Genomic DNA, 23,561 nt, shown 5'->3' with positions numbered 1-23,561 from the left:
GCCGGAGCTCAGTGGGATGGTAAGAGGTGCAGCAGAAGTACATGAATTGTATCATTCTCGATTTGACCGAAATGGCTAGGCAAATGGCCATAATTTTTACTTCAACCCAATCGTCAACTTTCAGAGGACCAACATCAAATTGGCATTTATCTTTCAATTGGATGAAGGGATGGGAGAGTGTATCTCTAGGGATCTGTATGTGAACAAGATACCTTTCCTAGTAAGTGGCTCCAGAACAATCTTAGGTTCAAACTGGTTGCATTACGGGAGCATTTGCAGCAGGTGATGGTAGGGATAAATGTCATACTGAAGCAGAAGGGACCAGGAGGAAGTTGGAGGGATATCAGATGGATTCTGCAGCTAGTTGGGTGATTATTTTACAATGTTCCCCTCCCAAACGTCTCTGACCTTTTAAATGCCTACGAGGTCCAAGGAAAACAAATCCAGATAGGCCCGAGACCTGAGTATAAGGGTGTTTACCTTGTAATAGTCTTGCATCATTTAATATGTCGCAAAGCTTTATGCCATCAAGTCAGTGGGTTCCTAGTAGGATCCTTCATTTTCTAGTAGTATCCTTCATCTCCTTCAGGACCAAGGAGCCATACAGGACCACCTTGAGCGATCAAGCCTGCAGGAAAACCCTTAGTAGCCTGTACCTATGATCAGAGGTGTCTTCAAAGATCCAGTCATTTATGACCATAAGCTGTGAAGCACAATTATAAAGGTGAAGATCCAGTATCCCAATCTAGACACCATATGGTGCCTGAATATATTTGGTCAGCGAGACCATGGGTTGAGAACCAGCCTGCAGGATTCTAGTAAGTATGGTATTGATGTCAGTGTCTGGCAATACATATGAACATTTTTTAAGGTAATATTATGCAACCGGGGCAGAGTTACTATCTTAAAGATGGTTCTTTGGCCCATAATCCGAAGGGTAAGCTTGTCTCAGGCCATTAGGTGTGCAGCATTAAGAGTCTAGGATAACTATGAATCTGTCATCACATGAATGCATAGATATATGAAAGAGTGAGCCGTGTCTCTCAGTCGTGCTCGCACCAGAAACTTACATTGTCTTTTCCTAATCTGACATATTGTGACTCTTTGTGGTTCATATGAAAGGCAGACACATCTTTATAAATCTGGAGCATCTCTAGCAATTGAGGTAGTGAACATTCGAGCCTTTGCAGGTACACCAACAGGTCGTCGGCAAATAGTGAGACTCGGTCCTTGTGATCATAGTGCCATCACCAGAGTCCCACTTCCTGATGGATATTCTCCTAATGGCTCAACCACAAGTACAAAGAGAAGGGAGAAAAGGGGGCATCCCTATCTTGTACCTCTCTTTATTGGAAAGTAAGTTGACAATGTTCCATTCACCCACACTTTAGCCCTGGAGGCTCCACTTTCCAAAACTTGGATAGCGGGGCTTGAAATGTATGCATTTTAATATCTGGAACTTAAAGGGTAAATGAACAGAATTTAATGCCTTTTCAAAGTCCACAAGGACCATTGCTGCCGCCCCACTGAGGTCTGCTACTCTGGCCATGACCATCTGGAGTCGCCGCACACAGTGGCATGTCCCTCAATGTGCCATGAAGCCATTGTGATCATAGTGAATCTGGGTTTGTGCCATGTGTTAATTGTGTCACAATATAGAGGAACCCTTTTGGGACCAGGCTCTTACCACTATTTAGACCTATTAATGCCTCTTGCATTTCTCTCAGTGTCAGGGGGCGTTAGGTACCTGTTTTTGGTCTGGGTCTTAAGTCAAGATTATCAGGTCGTGAAATTGTAAATTGATACTTGTATAGCGCACTACTCACCCGCAAGGGTCTCAAGGCGCTTGTACGAATACCGCTGTGGAAACCATCCTGGCTTTCCCTGTGAGGCGTCCACTCCTGGGCACCCCCAAGGTGGAGGCCAGGCATCCTTAGCGTTGTGGGGGCCGTTGTGGAGATTAAGCAAGCTATTGCCCAGAGTTGCAGAGTGGGACTCCATGATTGGAATGGCACCGAGGCAAGAATTATCAGGTCCGTGGAATTTTTGAGCCCAAGACCCGCCGAGGCGGGGAATTGAACCCTGGTCCCTGGCTAGACCTCTGCATCAGGGTCTGCCGCTCTAATCATTGAGCCACACTTCTCGATAGGTCGTGCCCTATCGATTGGACCGTTCTCCTACAGGGTACCACGTGCAGCATAAAGGGAGGCAAAATAGTAGGAAATTGATTTGACGATAAAAGCAGAATCTGTCACCAGTGTACCATCCCGCTACTGAATCTGTGGGATTAGACAAAGGGCAAGTTCACGTTTCACCAGCCCATAGAGCGTGACTTGTCACCTCACTCATAGATCTGCTGTTACACTTTCCTGCTTCAAGATCAAATACACTAACTCATATTTCTATCTTATAAAAGGAGACTAAAGTTTTGTCCCAGTACCGCTATCCCTAAGACACCTTCGCCCTCGCAAGCAATCTTGCTACCTCTCGGAGGAGGAAACCCTAGCTCTCGTCCTCTCCTACAATTCCACCATTGCAGCCCCAAGTCCACTTGACCTCACTGAAAAGGAAATCCTTGCCATCCTCCAGGACTACAACCCTGCCCCATCTACCCCTGGCCTACTAGAGGTGAGTGCAGAACATACCATTTGCACGGTCACTATCAACCCCAACAGATCAGCTACCCTCTGTAACAGAAGTGTGGTTAAAAGCAATCTAGCGCCTGTACACCTGTCCGCCCTGACTCCGACACTCCCTCCGACCCCTCTCTGTCCGGTCTCTTAATCAACTGCTGATCTGCAGTTAAGCACGCTGCAGATATTGCTGATATCATCCTAAACAAACATTTTGACTTAGCGATTCTTACAGAATCATGGTTCAACGAGTACTCATCTCCATGCCCAGACCTCTTAGTCCCTCCAAACTATAACATTACAAGGCTGGACAGGCAATCTAGCAAGAAAGGAGGAGGCATCGCCGGCATCTACCGCTCTAATCTCCTTGTCACGGAACTCATGACAGATACCACCAACTGTGAATACCTCACCCTCTCCATTTGCAGCAACTCCACCCATCTGTGCAACCTACACATCTTTTACCACCCCTCAGGGATGAACGACTCCTTCACTGACAACCTCATGGAAATCCTCACAGCTAAGACTTCCTCCAACGCTAAAGATATTTTCCTTGGTGATTTTAACCCTCACTGGAATGACCCCAAGGATCCTCATGGCAACGCCATCAAAGACCTCCTGGCCAATCAAACCCTGACCCAAGCCTATTCACTCCCAACTCACTCAAAAGGGGCCACTCTTGACTGGATCATCTCTAAGGAATCAACAGTCAAGCTCATCTCTATAGACCCTTGTGACTGTTCTGACCACCATTGCCTTCCTATTATGTGGCACCCTCAAGACAAAAGCACCGCAGCCGGTGATTCCCAAACCCTGGATCAGAGACACCAGGAACCTAGACCACAGGGAACTGGAGGCTCGTTGCAAATCTGACCTCCCTCCTCCTCGCTCAGTGACCTCAATGATCACTATTCTAAGACTATATTGAATATTTTGGATGATCTAGCCCCACTAAAACTAAAAAGAACACAAATTAAAGACAGAAACCCCTGGTTCACTGGATCCCTCAACAATGAAAGGAGATCCCTCCGGCAAGTTGAAAGAATCTGGAGACAACACCCCTCTGCCGTTCATCTACTCCGCCATTCCAGAAATGCCTATAAAAAGAACATCCTCAACTCAAAAAAAGAATTCTTCAGATCTGAACTGGGGAACGCCATGAACAGGCCCCACAAGCTCTTCGAACTGGTCAAACCAATCCAATAAACTGGCCAAAACATGGAAAGAAACCCCTCAAGTCTCTAATGTCATCTGAGGAATTCTCTTCTTTCTTCGCTGACAAAATCACAGCCTTAGGAAAATAACTCAGTTCGGCCACATACTCCCAAACCCTTCCTGACCTAACTCCTCCTTCCACGCCGCCCTCTCTGGCTTCACCTAAAAAGCAAGCACACTGGACCGACTTCAAATTCTATGAAGAAGACTCCATCTCAAAAATCCTATCCACCTTAAACCCTAATAACCATTTTAATGACCCGATCCCCTCCAACTGCCTAGCTGCCATCGTCCAATCAATTATTCCTAGCTGGACTGCAATAATTAATGCCTCTCTCCGGCAGGGATCGATTCCCCATTCTTTAAAAACAGGCCAAGGCCTCCCCATTTTGAAAAAACCTTCGCTGGATCCAGCCTCCCCCGACAACTTCAGACCTATCTCTAACATCCCTCTCTTAGCCAAAGTGTTGGAGAAGTGTGTGCAACAACAGCTAAGTCAACACATCAACAACTTCCACCTACTAGATGACTTCCAATCCAGGTTCAGACCTGGGAACAGCACTGAAACCACCATGCTCCACATTGTTGATGATGCCCTCCAAGCCCTGGACCAAGGCATAACCTGTCTCCTAATCCTCCTAGATCTATCCTCAGCCTTTGACACGGTCAACCATGAAAAACTACTTGAACGCCTCAAACTCAGGATGGGATTGGATGGCTCTGTTCTAGAATGGTTTAGATCCTTCCTACAAAGCTGATCACAGAGATTCCTAATTAACGGTAACCTGTTTGCTCCCTCTCCGGTCACGGTTGGAGTCCCTCAAGGATCAACCCTGTCCCCCACCCTCTTCAACCTTTACCTAGAACCACTTACCGATGTTCTACGCACCGCGAATATCTCCTACCATATGTATGCTGACGATACCCAGATCTACATCAAAGCCTCTTCTCTCGAGGAGATTCTCTCCCTGAATGAGGCCCTGAAACTGACTGTCCAATGGCTTGCCTCAATCAACTTAAACTCAATGCAAAGAAAACAGAATTTCTCCTAATTTCCCCTACAAAAACCAACCCTGAGCTTCAGTTCTGGATAAAGTCTATCACAGCCTTAAACTGCCCACCGACCATCGTAGAATCATCCAAATCTCTGGGAGTAACCCTAGACTGCAATCTAAACATGCAAGATCACATCAACTCGATGGGCAAATTAGCCAGGTTCCACCTGAGCTACCTAAGCTACTGAAACCCTTCTTCGACGCTCCAGACCTAAAAATGGCAGTCCAAGCACTTTTCATCTCTAGACTGGAATACGGCTGTTCCACCCTCTCTGGGTTACCCATGACCTCCCTGGAACCTTTGAAAGCCTGCCTCAACGTGGCCGCCAGACTACTTACCGGCACAAGGAAGTTAAAGCACATTTCTCCACGCCTGAAAGCTCTGAACTGGCTTCCTCTCGAGACCAGAATACAGCTGAAACTGACATGCATCACGCACAAGGCTCTATAAGCAAACTCCCCTGTATATCTTGCACAGAAACTTGTGATATCTGGAGGAAACAGAATCTCCCGGTCCGCTAGAGACCTCCTGCTCCAACCTGCACATTTTCGGGGGAAAGAAACGTACAATCGAGCCTTCTCCGGGGCTGCACCAAGAATATGGAACTCTCTCCCACCCGCCATTAGAAGAATCCCTTCTCTGGCACGCTTCAAGAAGGAAGCCAAAACCTTCCTTATGGGTAAATTCCTTGTTTAACTTCTGCCATCAACCACCACTGAGACCCTGTTTAACTTCTGGCTTTGGCCTCCCCCTGACTACCTAGTCTCCCCCCCAATATACCTGGGGCACTATCTTGTATAACTCTATGACTCCTGTAAAGCACTCGATACCCTAACGGGTCGAGTTTGCGCTCTATAAAACACTAAGTAAATAAATAAAAATAAAATAGCTGAATAAAGATAACAGGTACCACAGTGCCCTATACTAGCACCATATAGAGTTCCCAGTAGTGGTACCCTGTCAAAACACCAGGTACCACAAAGTTCTATTCCATCACCAAATGAATTTCTATATAGTCCTGCCTGATCACGCTTTAGAGCACCCTAAAACTCCATCCTATCTCAATAGCTAAAAGGTCCATTCTGTTGCCATACAGAGTACATCAAGGGTCTATCCCATATTCATAAAAAATGTAGCAAGGATTTCTCCTACAATCGCACAAGGTTTAGCAAGGCACTTTTCCATCACCATCCAGGGGGCATCCAGCCTAGAATGTGGCAGCGGGTGGACCTGAACATCAAAGTTACCTTAACACTTGCCTTCAATTAGAGTATCACAAAATTAGCCTATATTCTTGCTAAATTTACTTATTCTTTTTGCACCTATTTAATGCCATACACTGTGTCTAATTTAAGGATTTGCCCTACCCCCATGTTATCAATGTTTCTACATGTGGTATAGTTCCATGGTTTTAGAATATGTGACCAAAAATATGGTTCTATTGCACGCAAACAATCTGCATGGTTTTCCCACATTTTTCTCTGACTGTGCTGCTCAGAAATTGACCAAAATGCACGTCAGCAGGCAATGAAGTGAAAGAACACAAAGTGAGGTCTCACGTTTGCTATCTTATAAGCTTCTAGAAAAACCTTCTCTGGGTAATACTATTACGTGGGAAGTGTGAGAACGTCCATGATCCATTGGCATCCTCTACATCCATCCTCAAGAAGATGAAGACCAGCATGCCTACACAAGAGGCGACCAATCACAGTCCCAATGATTGGTTAAATGGATTTAGTTCAGACATTCCAAGGAAGGTCCCAGGAGGCATGTTTCTGGTGCAGGGAGGACTTGGCCGGCAGTTCAGGCTGAACTGTTCCCACGAGGAGCAGGTTGAAGACTGATTTACATATGGCTGGGTCCAAAGTGGGGTGGCGTGGTGAGCAAAAAATTATGGATTCAACCTAGAACTCTTGACTGGGGGTGAGTGGTTGAAACGTTTCAGCGCACCGTCCATCCTCTTGTTATGTTTGCGGCTTTCTAAGGAAGACGTGACTGAGGAGTCGAGTTTGTATAACCAAATGGGCCCCTTTACACCAGCCATGCAGGCAAACCCAAGGTACCCCAGGGTAAGGATCTTGTTGGATAGGTGCCCTAATTGCATCCCTGAAGAGTCATCATCCCAGTGGACCGCTGGTTCCTGGGAGGAAATAATGCTAACCATTAGAGGCCTGGCCATGTTTCCATCAGTCTGGAAGCACCTTGAGATAGGTGGACTATCCTGCTCAATAAACTACGAGTATTCAACAGAGTTAGAGGAAGTTGCACTGACATGTTGCAAGACTCTAGTGTTTACCCCAAAACAAGCTGGTTGTTTGTATATGGACCCGATGCATCATGTACGCCTTTGGATGGATTGTCATTTGACAGGTGGTCACAGTCCATCCTGCATTACTTTGCTGCCTTCTCCACACAGCACCTTCCACAGTCATTATGTCTGCACTCATAAAGCCTTTTTTGTAATGGGATTGGTATACTGAAGGCTTCTGAGAAGAACCCCCTCTCAGGAGGAAACATGACAACCATCCCATTGACAGTAGCAGCACACTAACTAAATACGTGTGCATAGACATCAGAAGAAGTTTCCTGACAAAGGTGTGAGGCCATGGAACTATTTCGAAGCGCTGGAATAGTGAACCCACACAGGAGGGTGAGTGATATGCATCTTTATTTTTTAAACCTTGCTTCAGACATACATTATTTGTAAATAATAAACAATAGAACATGTTTTTATATAGCAATCCATTCTGCACTCTGTTTCTAAGCACTGTAAACAGAAGGTGCTGCTGTTACTCAATTTACTGATCTCAGAAGGATGAAACACTCCCTGTGATTTGAACTCATGACCGCTGCCTCATTTGTAGTGCTAAATTGGTAGAGTGAGGTATTATGGTGTTGCCAATATGAGGAAAGTTTTGTAGACATACACGAGGAGCAGAGAGCTACGCTTTCCATGTTCTGGTGAATATTCAGCTGTGCTCTGTCATCAAGCAGAGGCTGGATTGCAAATAGTTGTGGGTGCATGACTGATTTTTGGTTTCTCAAGGTTGTCACAATCTGGTTTTGATTTTGTGGTGTTTGGAGTAAGAGGGTTTCCTTTTGTGAAGAGTCACCTTTTCTCTGCCTCCATGAATGCCAGGTGATGGTGCGTATGTCGTGTCTTTGCGGCTCTGAATTCTTGAGGTTTGTCCATGGATGTGCCATCAATCCACAAGAGTGGCACAAGCAGTGAGAATAGCAGTGTTGGGTGGAGGCCCCTGCTTTGCACCAACATTTCACTTGGATTAAGGATGGTGCAGTGCCATAAATGACCGTACGGGTAAAGCAGAGTGTGCTGAAGGAGCGGTACCTTGCTGTGGATAACCAGTAGAGTGGTTACATGCATGAAGTTCTGTTGTTTCATAAGTAGAGCTTTGGTAGTTGCCTTCTGCCACATCAATACTCTGTACTAACCTTTGTAAATCGAATGGGACTCCAAATTGAAGCTGGAACATTGTGGGTCTGAGGAGCAAAAAAGAGGATCCCAGGTGGTTTTATCTGTTAAAAGAGTAAGATATAGTTGGGCTACAGGAGACCTGGGATATGGACAACAATTTTTGGGTGGACAGATATAAATCCAATTGGGTCCCTGCGCAACCATCCCCATCAGGTAGGGCAAGAGGGGGCCTCCTAATGCTTTTCTCACTTAAAGTGACAGGGGCTCATAGGATGGTGGACGTGAGCTCCTATAACTGTCTGGCAATCTAATTCACTGCCCACAACTCAAACAAAGTGTTGTTTGTAAATTTTTATAACTCTGGAGAAAGTAGTTTTTTAAAGGAACCTTTTCTTAAATTTAAATGTTTTCTAGAAATGTATTGAACAAAGCAAACCATGTATTATTCAATTGTAATTATGGGCGATTTTAACATTCACGTATGTGGTTTGAATTGTCAGGGGAAAGAATTTCAAGGGTCGGCCAATTTCCCAATGCCACAGTTTGAACACACACAACAGGGGGGAGTGTTTGGAAGAGGTCTTGGCCACCGTAGATCTTTTTGAGCCGAGCTCTTTTGTCCCTGAGGAGAGGATTCCCACTTTTAAAGCACAGGGGAAGGATACCATCATAGATTTTATTTTTTCCCCAACTCTTCTATCTCAAGTAACCTCTTATAATGCTAAATGGTCTCACTTTAGTGACCATAATCCGGTAATTCTAGTGCTGGAAAGAGGCTGTGGCCTAAAGAGGAAATCAGAAAAGTTAGGGGGTGAAACTTGTCTGAAAATAACTGATCAAGGATGGAGGTTAAAATGGGCCAAAGTACTCCCGGACCTCTTTTTTCAGGACCTCTGTGAGAAGGTTGGGGATATGTTTGCTACCTGTCTCGACAACGCCAAACAGGGGCCAGGGGTTCTTTTGGCCTTCAAAGGCATTTGTGTGCAGGTAGCGTCAGACCTCACCTTACCAACAAGATCTAGGCACACTATAGGAGAGGAATGGTTTGATAGCAACTGCTGTGAAGCACACCGGAAATTGATAGTGGAATTGAAAAGGGCCCCACGAGATCGTGTCTATATAGCTAGGTTACGTACAGAGTACAAGCTTGCCGTATCCACACGTAAAAAGGAAATCAAAGAAGAAGCTTGGTGTGCTCTGCTATCAGTAGAGGTTATAAAAGACAGCTCTAGCTTCTGGGCCATTGTCAACAAACCATTTTTTACCGGGATGGGGAACACCCCCAGCGAATGTAACAGCAGGGAAGACCAATGGCTCTCTCCCTTTGAAGCCATATATGAGGCCACTAATAGCCATGAAGTGCCAATTAGTTGTGAAGTTAGGAGGGCCTCCCATTCAATAGTTTTTAACACGGGTGAAGTGGAATTAGCAATAATGTAAATGACTAGCAATAAGGCTCCCCGCCCTGATGGTGTCCCGGCGGATTTATACAAACAAAATTCATCCTTCTGGGCTACAATTCTGACAAATGTTTGTAAAGTGTCAAGCTGTCAGGGTTTCCCATCATTGTGGGCATCCTCTACTATTATTCCGATTTTCAAGAAGGGTCAGAGAGGGGACCCTCGTTGTTATAGGCCGATTATACTAATAGACTTCGCAGTGAAAGTCTTAGGGAGAGTGATTTTAACTAAATTAATGGACTGGCTAGAAGAAAACGAGGTTTTATCTAATCTATAATATGGTTTTAGAAGTGATAGGGGTACCATGGGTCAGTGTCTTAATTTATAATTACTAGCAGGCAAATACACTATAGCTAAAGCAGGGACGTTACAGCAGGCTTTTATGGATCTCTCGTCTGCTTTCGACCTGGTAAATAGATCCAAGCTTTGGCATATCCTGTTAGATATGGGCATCGACCCAAGCTTAGTCTACTTCCTGGCTGACCTACACAGGGATCTCACCGCAAAGGTGAGGGTCAACCAAGAAGGAAAATGCACAAGACACTTTACATCGGGTAGAGGCGTTCGCCAAGGCTGTATTTTAGCACCACTACTTTTTATCTTGCATATCAATAATTTGGGCAAGTTTTTAGAATTGGCTAGTTTGGACATACCCCGGGTAGGGGACATGCTTATTCCTGTGCTCCTCTACGCGGACGATGCCGCCCTATTAGCTCGCACAGCCGTAGGGCTCCAAAGGCTTTTAGATTCCTTTGGGGCCTACAAGGAATCTTAGGATTTAGTGGTAAACACAGCCAAATCCCACGTAATGACCATGGGCCATAAACCTAAAAAACCTAAAACTTTTTTCTGTGAAAGTACAGAACTGACCAGGGTGACCTCCTTTACTTACCTAGGTGTACTTTTTGATGAGAGGGGTTCCTGGGTACCTCAACAGAAAGTAAAAGTAAATGCGATGGCAAGGTCAACGGCCGCTTTGAATGGATTTGCACAGCTACTTGGGGCTAAACCAATGGATGCAATGTGCAATATTTATAGGTCTAAATGTATAGCCATTGCATTATATGGCTCGGCCATTTGGGGATATAAGTCAATGGAGGGGATACAGACAGTTGAAAATAAATGTCTGTACCTCAATTCACTCCTACTTTTTCAACTCACCAGGAATTAGGTGTTGGATATGTGGCAGACAGGTTGAGGCTGGCTTCAGTGCTTTGCTGGCTTAAAACTTGGCCTAACCCCCAATTAACGCTGAACCAGAAGATAATTAGGGATTGTATCACCATGGCTAAACTATGTTAAGAATACTTTAACTAAGCTTGGACGTCCTGTCCTATTCGATTCCCCGGATAAAGCAAGAAAAGGTGATTTGGCATGGGTAAAAATACACTTACTGGATCGGATGAAGGTAGAGTGAGAGGAGATCGAATTAAAGAAACCGACAGTTAAAGTCAATTTTTTGCTAAAAACCACTCCTGTGATTGAACCTTACCTAAGGATTGTCACGAAGCCGTTCCACTGCCTGCTTTTAACCAGATTTAGTTTTAACCTAATACACTTTTTTCTTACATGAGGAGCAGAGGACTGCACTTTCCATGTTCTGGTAAATATTCAGCTGTGCTCTGTCATCAAGTAGAGGGTTGATTGCAAATAGTTGTGTGTGCATGACTGATTCTTCGTTTGTCAAGGTAGTCACAGTCTGGTTTTGGGTTTGTGGTGTTTAGAGTAAGGGGGTCACCTTTTTACTGCCTCCATGAATGCCAGGTGATGGTGCATATGTTGTGTCTTTGCGGCTGTGAATTCTGGAGGTTTGTTCATAGATGTGCCATCAATCCACAAGAGTGACACAAGCAGTGAGAATAGCAGGGTTGGGTGGAGGCCCTTGCTTTGCACCAACATTTCACTTGGATTAAGGATGGTGCAGTGCCATAAATGGCCCTGTGGATAAAGCAGAGTGTGCTGAAGGAGAGCTACCATGCTGTGGAGAAGCAGTAGAGTGCTTGCATGTATGAAGTTCTGTTGTTTCATAAGTAGAGCTTTGGTAGTTGCCTTCTGCCACATCAATACTCTGTACTAACCTTTGTAAATCGAAAGGGACTCTAAGTTGAAGTGTGTTTGCATAGTCCAGGCGCAACAGTATAATGGTGATAATGACTTAGACATTCCCAAGGAAACCGAGGAGAAAGAAACTGTGACGTGATGAAGAAGGCACTTTGGTAACTTGTTTCTCTTGTACCATTAGGGATAGGTCAGTGTCCATGATCACTCCCAGGTCTCTTACAGGACATTGGATGGGATCCAGGTCTTGGGGCTGGATGGTCATAGGATCGTAACTGTCCCATTTGCCATAAGTGGGGAATTCAATAATTGATGGGTTAATTCTCAGGGGGTTGATTAATATCCATATCCATCGTCCACGACTTGGAGTCAGTGGTCTAGGCCATAGAAGACTAGGTCAGGATTCTGAGCTCTAGAATGTTGAGGGCATCATCTGATACTTGTAGCAGGTTTGATAGGAGGTCCTGGTGAGTTCCAATACTGGATTGGGGTGTGCATTGCGGAGGAGTGGAGAAGTGATGGAGCCTTGCGTAACTCCTGACTACAGTGGACTGGAGTTGGTGCTTCATCTGTTTGAGAGGTGAGAGGAGATCCATTCTAACATAGCTCCTTGAATAACACAATCCTCTATCCTTAGTACCCATGTGGGGAAATGCAATGTAATAGTGATAGCTCAGCCCACCCATTTCTGTTGACACTAATTCTCTGGCCTTCCCAGATGGAGAGTTAGGAGTCACTAGGGTTTTAGGTTGAGCATTCAAGACCTCTTGTATATACTTTAGTATATACTTATATGTGTATGTACTTTGTAGGCTCCGAAGAGCAGCTCTAGGACTTGTCTGCTTCTGCTTAGGGACTTTTTTTTCTAGACAGAGTTTATTGGCATTTGAGTTACATACTGCTTCAGTATTACCCTATTAGGCTTTGTACATGGTATTTGCCGCACAATCTCGTAAAAACAATTCAACGGGCCAGAGCCCAACTCTTCTCCTCCCTCCCCCCAGCAAGTCGCCTACTTGTAGTTGAATGTTCTGTCGTTATGTGTTCACCGCTATCTTATCTTGTGTTATTCTCATCTGGAATTTCTGCGGGATAGAGTATAGCTAACAACGTCTTCTTGATCTAAGTCTCGTAAGGGTCTCCTCTCATTATGCCTTTCTGGTGTTCGTGAGTTCGATTGGGCTACTTCTGCCTCATCTAGGTCTGTTGTCTGCATGTCATCTAACAGCCCTCCCCATGCTCTCGCTGTTTCTAGGTTCCCTATACCTCACCGTGCTTCTCTCTGCAAGATTCTGTTTTCTGTGCCTGTCCACTTCTCTAGCTCTTTTTTACAGGTCCCTATGTTTGGCCCCCTTGGTGCTTTCCAGTTCCTTGCCATTTCTCGCTTTGCCAAGACATACGCCAGGTCCTGAAACCTCCCAGTATCCTCCGACTTGACCATGTGTGGGAACCAATGGCGTATGCAGTGTCCAGGGGTATGCGGTACCTCCCTGTCTATAATGCTTTCAACTATGTTTAGTACTTCTTTCCAAAAATCATTCAGTCTCGGGCAATCCCAGAACATATGTAATACATGCGCCTCTTTTTCCCCACATCTCGGGCAGGCCGCTTCATCTGCGTGGAAGTATCGTCTTACGCGTGCCGGCGTTAAGAATGCTCTAGGCAGAACATAATAGTTTATGAGTTTAAATCTGGCGTTTCTCAATATATTAAGGGTATATTCAACAATGTTTTCCCAATCTTTTTCTGGGATAGACACCCCCAGACCCCCTTCCCATTGTGTTCTCAACATTTCCAGGGTCTTCGGGACATCTCTTCTGATTGCCCTATAAATGCAGGAGACCCTCTTAATTCTTCGTGCGGATTGGGCTACATAACAATCCAATGCTCTGGGTTCTGTCATTGCTGTGCCCCAGTGTTTCTTGAGTGCCTCAGTGACCACCCTATGCAGCAAAAAGTTTCCTTGGGGATGGTCAAACCCCTCCCGTAAGTCCACAAATGGAAGCAACTGAGAGTCCCTAAATAGGTCCCCAACCACTGTTGCCCCCGCTTCCTTCCAATCGCTCAACCCTGTCCAGTCTCCTCCATGTGGTAAGTATCTGAGTATTTCCAACGGCAACCCTGGGGAGTAGGGACCGCTGGACCCATCTTGCCCAGCACCTCGTAATTACGCTTTCCTCTTACGTTCTCCTGTGTGGCCTTTGTTTTAGTCTTAGTAGGATCCTTGTCAGCACTGAGATCGCTGGCATAAATGGGGATTGCACTCTTTCTGTGTTCCTACTATCTGCCAACCACCTCACAAACCACTGGAGCTGCGCTGCAAGGTAATATGCCAAAGGTCTGGGAGCGCCATGCCCCCGGTCGCCATAGAATGCTGCATCGTGGCCTGTGCCACTCATCTGCGGAGAGCTCCCCAGATAAATGTTGTTATGTGTGAGGTGAGATCTTGAAATACCACGTTCGGGATCCCAATTGGAAGTGCCCAAAATATATAGCAGTCATGAGAGTGCCACCATTTTTAGCAGGGCCACTCTGTCTGCCACAGATAGCAGTAATGAGCCCTATAAACCCATGGAAAAGCGAAGGGCCCTTATTCCCTTACACACATTGTCTTCTACTAAGTCTGCAGTGCTATGATATGCTGTCACCCCAAGTAGTCTAGGCAGGTGGATTCCCATTGAAGCTCTCCCAAACCATCCGGTGGCCATCGATCCTGCGCTGTAGGGAACAGTCTAGATTTTTGACAACTCATCCTCAAACCAATAGGTGACCAAAATCCTCTAACATACCTTTGGCTCCATCTAGGTCCATCCCTGTATCCTGGAGGAAAAGGAGCAGGTCGTCCGCATATAGCACAATTTGGTGATGAGTCTCCCTTATTGTCAACCCTACGTAATAGCGCCCCATCCGAGCACGGCATGCCAGTGGCTCCACGGCTAGCGCAAACAACAGAGGGGACAGCGGGCACCCCTGTCGATTTCCTCTTTCCACTCGATGACTCTGGAAGATACATTTTCCTGTACGCACTCTGGCTCTTGGGTCTGCATACAGTAACTTCACCCACATCACAAAGCCCTCGCCTAGGCCCATCTTTTCAAGGACCTGATATAGGTACTGCCACTCCAGGCAATCAAACGCCTTTTCAATGTCTACCGCAAAAACTGCGGATGCATCTTTGGGGTAGTCTTCTGCCCCCAGTATGGTCATAAGGAGTCTAATATTGATGGCAGTATTCCTATTTGGGATTAAACCCGCTTGGTCCATATGTACCAGTCGTGGCATGTACTGTAATAACCTGTATCTTGCTCAATATTTTATAGTCCATGTTCAACATGGACAATGGTCTATAACCTGTTTTATCGTGAGCTGGTTTTTTAGGTTTAAGGATTGGGACTATTAGGACTTCTTTGGTGGTGGTCGGTGGTGTCTGCAATTCTCCTGCTGCTTCATACATCAGGACCAACTTTGGGGCTATCTCTTCCACATAAGTCCCATAAAATTCAACAGGTAACCCATCTGTTCCTGGCGTTTTGTTACCCGCCATATGTTTAATGACCACCTTTACCTCTCTCAAGGAGATGTCACCCCCTAGGTCTTCTGCATCCTCCGGTTCGAGCTGGGGTAGCCCTAATCCCTCTAAATACTCCCTTATTGTCTCATCCCTGCACTGGGAGGTTTTATGGTATAATTTAGTATAATATTGGGCGAATATTCCATTAATCTCCTCCTGGGTATATTGTCTGTTCCCTTCCTCGTCATCCATTTCCACTATAGGGGGCCCCCTACTTTTCGGGTTGGCTAGCCACACCAGCAAAGAGCCTGATTTGTCCCGTTCCCCATGTGTACGGTCTAGGTATTGACGATAATCAAAACATCGTAGCTTCTTTGTGTCCCATGCTACTGACTATCGGGCGTCTAGGAGTTCAGCTTGCAGTTCTGGCTGTCCCAGTCACCTCCGTTCTAGCTCCCTGAGAGCACTTTCAGCCACCAGTACGTCAGCTATTAGTGTGCGTCTAATCCCTGCCGTTTCTTGACCTCATATCACTATATTAAAAGCATCCCACTCTGGCAAGGGGAGGTTGCCCTTCCGTCATTCTCTTGAAAGTATTGTGTGATCTTTTCACAAATTCCTTCTTTAAAAACCTGGTCTTCTAGCACCTCAGGGCGCAGTTTTCAGGTGGGGATGGCGGGGTTAGGCCTGCCCATCGGAGGCCTAGCAGCATAGGATTATGATCCGAGATTGCCCTAGCCAAATATTCGGTTTGTGACTACCTGTCCATGTACGTCTGGAGTGCATAAAAGCGTATCCAGTTCTGTGTTTACGCCGTGTGTCACTGAGAAAAACTTAATAGTCCCTGTCAGCTGGATGTAAAGTCCTCCAAGAGTCCAGTAACCCCCAGTGTCTTTGCCAATTACTAAACAGACGCACAGGTCGGGTAAACAGGAAGTCCTGCAAGGGAGTGTGCGAACTACCAAGGGAGCTGTCTGTGACCACATTAAAGTTCCTGTCCATGAGCACTGTTGAGGTCAGATATGGGGCAAGTCAGGAACTGTGCTTGATCTGTGTTTGGGGCGTAGACACTTATAATGTTCACTTCTCTGCCTTCTAGCCTCCCTCGCACTGCGACATATCTACCCTCAGGGTCTATTAGCTTATCTGGCACTTGAAAAGGGACTCCGGCCCTCACCCAGATCAGTACCCCCCTGGCATAGGCCGAATAGGTCATGTAAAACACCTGTCCTCTCCATCGCTTCTGTAGGGCCTGACCTTCTTTAGCTGTGCGGCTTGCAATGTTTGCCATGCACGACATTGTGCATGGCAGCAGTGTGCCCGATGTGCTAGAGGCGCTGCATTGTGGCTGGCATTGGCTTCAGTCTCTCTCCTAGAGCCAAAGCATGCTACTGCCCTGGCACTGCAGACACACTGTCAGACCTGCTGTGATGTAATAAATGCGACAGTCAGGATGCCGCTGACTTGGCAGCGTTCTCTCAACTGCTGCGGGCTGGCGGTGTGCCACCAAAGACAAAATGAGGCCCTAAATCTAAAAATAAAATAATAAATACATTGTGTATGATATAACTTAACCACAAATGCCACACACCTTTCTAAACTATCTCCACAGGTGAATAATACAAACAATTGAAATATATGACAGAAATAGGCATGCCCAGCCGTACATCTTCAAAAAACCCTGCCTCCTGAAGATCTTGATCCCATGATCACGACCAAAGTTACTCGTGAACCCTTTGTTTATTACTTTTATAATGTTTTCAATATGGGGGTTAGGCTCTCCAAACCAAATTCTCCTGACTAAGGCCCTGCGTTGATCATTGAACTCTCTCTCAGCTAAACATACCATGGTATTTTGTTACATTTCGTGCTAAAGACTGTCCTTCTGCAAAGCGCTAGATTAATGAGTTAGACAACTAACTTATAATGGAGACTTCTCTTCCATCATCAGAAGAACAACAACCTGAACTTCTTCTGTGAGGCATCCTTCAGATCTTTGCATGAAGGTGAAGCCCCCACAGACACCCCCTGAACATCCTCTCTTCAGCTATTAATATCTTTCAGAAAACCTCATGCCTCTGTTTCTTCTGCTACCTTGGCCAGATGGGTCGAATAGATTATGTCTCAAGCAGGAGTGGATACCTCTTTATTTGATGCACTTTGTTCCAGGAGAGTCAAGCCTTCCAAGGCCTAATAATCTGGAGTTGTATTAGAGAACATACTGAGAGCTGTTGGTTGGTTCTCATCTTCTACGTTTAAGTGATTTTATAAAAAAACTTTTGTCTCGTGCTTCTCTCTCTGTGGGCAATACTCTTTACACTCGCATAATAGAAGCCTCCTGTCTTGACATAAAATGTAGATTTTCCAAGTCAAAAGGCACAAAGACCACTATTGTTCCACTGCAATACGTTTACATTTTATGAATCAACTTTGCCATCTTAATATCCTTGCATGTGCTATTTTAAATTTTCCTCTCTTTATTATTGCTATTATTTTTAATTACGATTGTTAATAACTTGCTCTAATTTCTTTAGTGGCCCAAGGTATGCTTCCTCTACCTACATCATAATTCTTTGGAGGAGAAGGATTGTATTACCTTTTTTCAGTGCTTAATTTGAGCCAGTGGTTTCCAGTGCTTGGCACCAGCACTTACCTCTCAACACCGGGGCTTGTAACACTCTGTCACATGGTGGTGCTGTCTGTCTAATTTAAAGATGAGCACAACAACAGTTGTTTATTAATTCAATATACATTAAAAATGGCTATTGACTGCCGCCCGAGCCCTTCTAATAGCTTTGGGGGCCTGGAAAATGCTGACCTGTCACACTTGTAGGAAGATGTTGATTTGTAATTGTGTTGTTACTGTCACTGGCAGCACTGGGCTGGGCTATGGGTGGGGTAAGCTGCAGTGGCCTCCTGACGAGGGCCCTGGCACTTATTTCTTTACAAATTAAGCACTGCATTGTTCCTGTTATTGCATGTATTCCAGTATTTCATTTCCTCTGCCTTCTTGAAGAAAGTAAACTGACAGTGTCACATCAAGAGAGAGGAAACACCAATAACACCTGCCATTATAGATCCTCTCAATGGACGTGACCTTCGACCTCATGTCAGGTGTTCTGTTTCTGTGGATGTTTGTGTTTGGTCACTGTACACTTTGCTCGGGCTGCTATGAGAACACATGAAGGAAGTGATGCATAATACTCACCTCTGTGTCTTTAATAAAATGAGAACTCTCCTGCATTAACCCTTTAAAATCCACATTTAAGGGTAGGTAAGGTTCTCTCTGACTGCTTTGCCAATGTAAGATAAAAGCCTCCTGGTTACTTCATGCTTCATCTGTACGTTGAAGAAGGTTTATGCTCCAGCCAAAAAAAGACATGACTCTTTCTGGTGATGACCTGGCCAAACTCATTACCTTCTTTCTGCTGTGACCTGGAAAAAAGGAAAATAAACGCAGTGATTCGACTGCTGTCAGTGGTCACGTCATTCTCTGGGCGTGATTATATATCATCGTGCATGCAAGCACCTATAGAATGATGCAGGCCCATTTTTATTTCACTTTTTATTGACAGATCTAAGATGGCGGGTGCAACTTAGATCAGCCAATATGTAGAAGTACATTTTAAGTGTTAACTTTCTGCCTTACCCTCCCAAAAAAATATACATTGGGCCTGAGGGATAAATTAAAAATAAAGCAGGGGAAAAGGACAGCAACGCGGGGGAGAATGCAACATGGTGCATGGTGGGGCAAGTGCAAGAAGCACACGGGCAAGAGCAACGCTAGCGCTGGAGGTGGAGGGGAGAGCATCACCCTGATGAGAGAGAAAGTAACGTGGAGCACGGGGAAGAGAAGCACACCGGAAGAGAGAGAGCAACACGGACCACGGAAGGGAGTGAAAAACACTTCCGTGCTCAACTGTTGCACATGTCCCAATCTGGCTTTCGCCCATGCCATAGCACAGAAACAGCTTTACTAGAAGTTTCAGAGGCTCTAGACGAAGGCATGAACGCTGCCCTGCTCCTATTGGATTTGTCAGCAGCGTTCGACACAGTCTCTTACCCTATTCTTTAGGAGCGGCTGGCAAAGGTTGACGTTCAGCCTCATTTCTGGAAGGGAGAGAACAAGTGGTTTGTTTTGCCCCATGTTTTCCTCGGCCAGTAAACTGGTTAATTATGGGGTGTCTCAGAGCTCCTCCTTAATCCCCACCACCTCATTCAACATCTCTATGACCCCCTTAGCCTCGCTGATAGCATCTCATGGCTTCTGGGTTGCTTCCTATGGGATGATACTCAGTTGATCCTCAGCATCGATGCTGCATGTCATCAGCAGCCACCTTGACATCTTTTAAAACCTTTCTATCCGAGGTTTGTGATTGGATGCAAAAGAGCTATCTGCAATGCACCGGAGGAAAAAATCGAATTATTTTGTTCATGCCTTCTAGGGAAAATTGATTTACAAATTGCTGGCCTGATGAGCTGCCTTCCCGTCCGGCACCTACAGCTGTTGCTAAGAACTTGGGTGACAAGCTATATTTTCGTCCTCAAGTCCTGTCTGTGGTCGGAACTTGTCTCTCTCTGCTTCACCCCCTAAAAAGAAATCTTGACTTTCTTCCTCTAGCCACATGCAAAATGGTGGTGCGTGGGTTGGTCACTTCTAGATTGGGTTACACCAACATTATTTACTTGTGCATTTGACCTAAACTTATTGGCAGACTACAAATGATCCAAAATCCAGCCACTCAACTTACCTTGAACATGCCTCAGAGTGACTCTGTCTCACATCATCTGAAGGCTCTCCACTGGCTCCCAGTCAGAAGGATCATGTTCAAAGCCCTTTTGATGGCTCAGTGGACCTTTCACAAACGTGGGCCAGTGTATCTTTTAGATGTAGTGACCGTCTAGTCACCTCCCAGGAACCTTAGGTTGCGGTCATCTTTGTTATCTGAAACTCCCAGGTTCTGTTTCGCTAGACATGGTGGAAGTTCCTCTACGGTTTTAATGGCCAGGGATTGGAATCGGTGAGCAGTGCACATTCAGGGAAGCCCGCGAACCCATCTATTGACATCCCTTTGATGTTCAGTAACTGGCCACTTCATTTCAGATTTCAGTGTCGGGACACTCTCCGAGTAGCCATTCACTTTATAATTCACTCATTCATTCATGAAGTGAATAATCAAAAAAGTAGTTTCATGTAATTGACCGGTGGAAGGACACAAGAGGCAGTGCTCCATGGGAGGAACCAAAAGACACACAGATGATGGACGGAATGCAGAGTAAATCAAACACTCACACCCAGTCAAGAGAGAATCAAGCACAAGCTAGACAAGCCAAGCCATCAAATAAGAAGCTTGCAAATGAGAGCAACAATAAACAATAAAACTTGCCATTTTTATAGAATGAGCAGGTAATAAACCCACTCAAAGTTCTTGGCAAAGCTGAGAATAGGGTCCCGATTTACTAACATTTGACTCACTGAAGCAGGACAACTTGCTGTGCTGCGCCAAACAGAGGGAGCAAGATGTGCCATATCTTCTAAGATGTGCCACGTTCCTGCTCTCTCACTGCTCTGGCGCACTGAGTGCTGCCTAGTGCCAACACAGGCCCTCTTGCACCATGGTGCAAGGGTGTCCTCATTCCAGGCAGGATTGTTTATGTGTCGGGAAAGGATACTTCCTGCACAAGTACAGTCTTCAGAGGCAGTTTCCTGAATGTAGAATGCAGCACACGTAGAAAGAGGAAATAATGAGACGAAATAAACCTTTCTCCTCTGTACACCTCTGTTGGGATGGCGCAGCAGTTCAACGCTTTCGCAGTATTACCATTCTTAGTAAATCTGGAAATGCTCTAAAATCCATGGGTGGATGGATGGGAATGCTCACCCTCCAACTATGGAACGTGTTCCCAATGCAGAATAACGCACGGCAGCGACTTGTGCTGCCTTGTATTACTCTAGATCTACTAAGCCATGAAGAGCCATTCAAGGAGGCTTTGCGTGGCTTATTAAAACTGACTTAAGGGCTTGAGTTGCCTTGCATCTCCTTTCGTGATGCAAGGGCAACGCAAGCCATTAGTACATCCGGGCCTAGGTCTTTTGCAACCAGGCAGCTTGTGCATTGAGGCAGGCTTCACCAAACGATGCAGTAGTTGATCACCACATAGGTGTCTCCCCAGGTGATTTTTTTTTGCTGGTAAAACATGGATATATAGTGCACATCTGAGAGTTGAGCATCTCAGAAGTGGGAAATACTTGGGTCCAGATATACAAACATGTTGCACAGTGATTGCATCACAAAAGTTACACAAGCCAGTGCAAAATGTTTCTTTTTAAGGTACTTTCCAGCACAAAACTTGTTTTGCACTGGAAGCCAGAATGTAGTTACTCTGCATCAATGGAGAGTTCCTTGGGTGGTATATGGGCCCTCTTATGCAACCACACATGGTTTATGATGGATAACCCTAACAATAGGAGACAGGGTTTTGTGCCAAAACATAACGCCACTTTGAAACAGCCATTAAACTGAGACATGCTTTTATTTCTCTTACCTTTTCCCACTGCGCATGTGTGCTTTGCTGTACAGCGCATATGTAAAGCATAGTATTTTGTACTGGAAGAGTACCTTTCCATTACAAAATGTATGCAAGACTCAGCAGACACTCTGGGGCTATGGTGCAAGTGTGTGCGCGTGGCTCTGGTGCAAGTGTGTGTGCATGGCTCTCGGCTGCCTGATTTTGCCACCATTACGTTAAGCAAGGTGATGCAAGGCAGTGCAAGGGTTTTAATGATATTTACTACATCACGCAAAGTCACCTTGCGTGGCTCCACATGGCTCAATAAATCCAGAGTACCCGAAGGCAACGCTCTGGGTAAGTGTTCCATGGGGGAAGCATGGGTGTTCCCAAGCACCCAACCATGGATTTTGGCACATTTCCAGATTTACCAAGACTGGTAAACCTAGGAATGTGTCAAAATGTTACGCCTTTCCAGGGGAGATGCAACAAGGAGATATGTCTTTATTTTGTCTTGTTTTTACCTCTTTTGACATGTGCTGCATTCTGCAGCACACTTAGAAAGAGCCTCAAAGATTTGTTTTTGTGCAGCTAGGTGTCCCTAGCTGTACAAAACCAATCCTGCCTGCAACGCAGGTACCCTTGCATCATGGAAGAAGGGTGGCTATGTTGCCGCTAGGCAGCAGATTGTGCACCAGCCCAGGAATGTGCCATATCTTGGTAAATATGGTGCATTCGCGCGGCACACCACAGCAAGTTGATTTGCTGCGTTGTGTGAGCGATTGATACATCTAGCCCTCAGTGTTTATCAGATGCACAATTACCAATTACCAGCAGCATTGAGCAGGTCTGGAAGGGCTCCATAGGTCAGCTGGCTCCGAATCAAAGGATTTACAGCAGCACAAAGGCAGCGTTGGCACGGAGACACTGTCAATCTGTCAGCCAGTATTTTAGGAAGTGGCTGGTCCCGTCATGAATCAACACTGCTCCGAAAACAATCTCAGCACGTCATGTGCCTGAGGCAAGAACTTTCTGAAAGCCCCTCACCTTCCCTGATTACAAAACATGCCAGTGTGTGTGTTAGATGGATAGCTCTGTCGTCGTGTGGGACCATGAGCCCGGACGAAGCTGCCAGGTTAGTGCAAAGTTGCTGAAGAACAACCTCTCCTCCAGAGGCAGGGAGAGGCTCGCTGTGAGGAATGTTTGCTGGCCAGACAAGCAAAGCAGCGCTTATCGCACGTCAAACATGGGCAGGTGGCTAGGGAGGCCCACTCGCCCTATGAGGGTACTATGGACGTTTGAACATTAAGCGTAATCAGGAGGGCAGGGGCCTGCAGATGCCCTGCATGTCAAATAAACCCACCAATCAGTGGCGGCTGGTATGTACCGAGGGTGATGAGGAGGGTGGCACAGAAAAAAAATAAAAAAATTAAAATACACGTACTTTCTTGCTCAAGCACGTCTTCCTCGATCGGTCTTCTATCCTTGAGGCAGGCTCCCAGCTACCAAGCCAATCCTGGCGCTGCTTTCATGCTGCTAACCAGCATGAGAGAAGCTCCATGATTGGAGGGAGCAGCCAAACTCAGCACCCCTAAGCCAACTTTCTCTAAGCCAGCTGTCTGAGACAACTGGCTTAGATTGGTTTAAAATGTGCATGTCTGGCTGCGCGCCGCAAGACCACT

Source organism: Triturus cristatus, chromosome 2_1, assembly GCF_964204655.1.
Source record: "Triturus cristatus chromosome 2_1, aTriCri1.1, whole genome shotgun sequence".
In the NCBI taxonomy this organism is placed as follows: domain Eukaryota; kingdom Metazoa; phylum Chordata; class Amphibia; order Caudata; family Salamandridae; genus Triturus; species Triturus cristatus.
The sequence above is the reverse complement of the archived record's forward strand: the minus strand, read 5'-3'. Positions refer to the sequence as shown.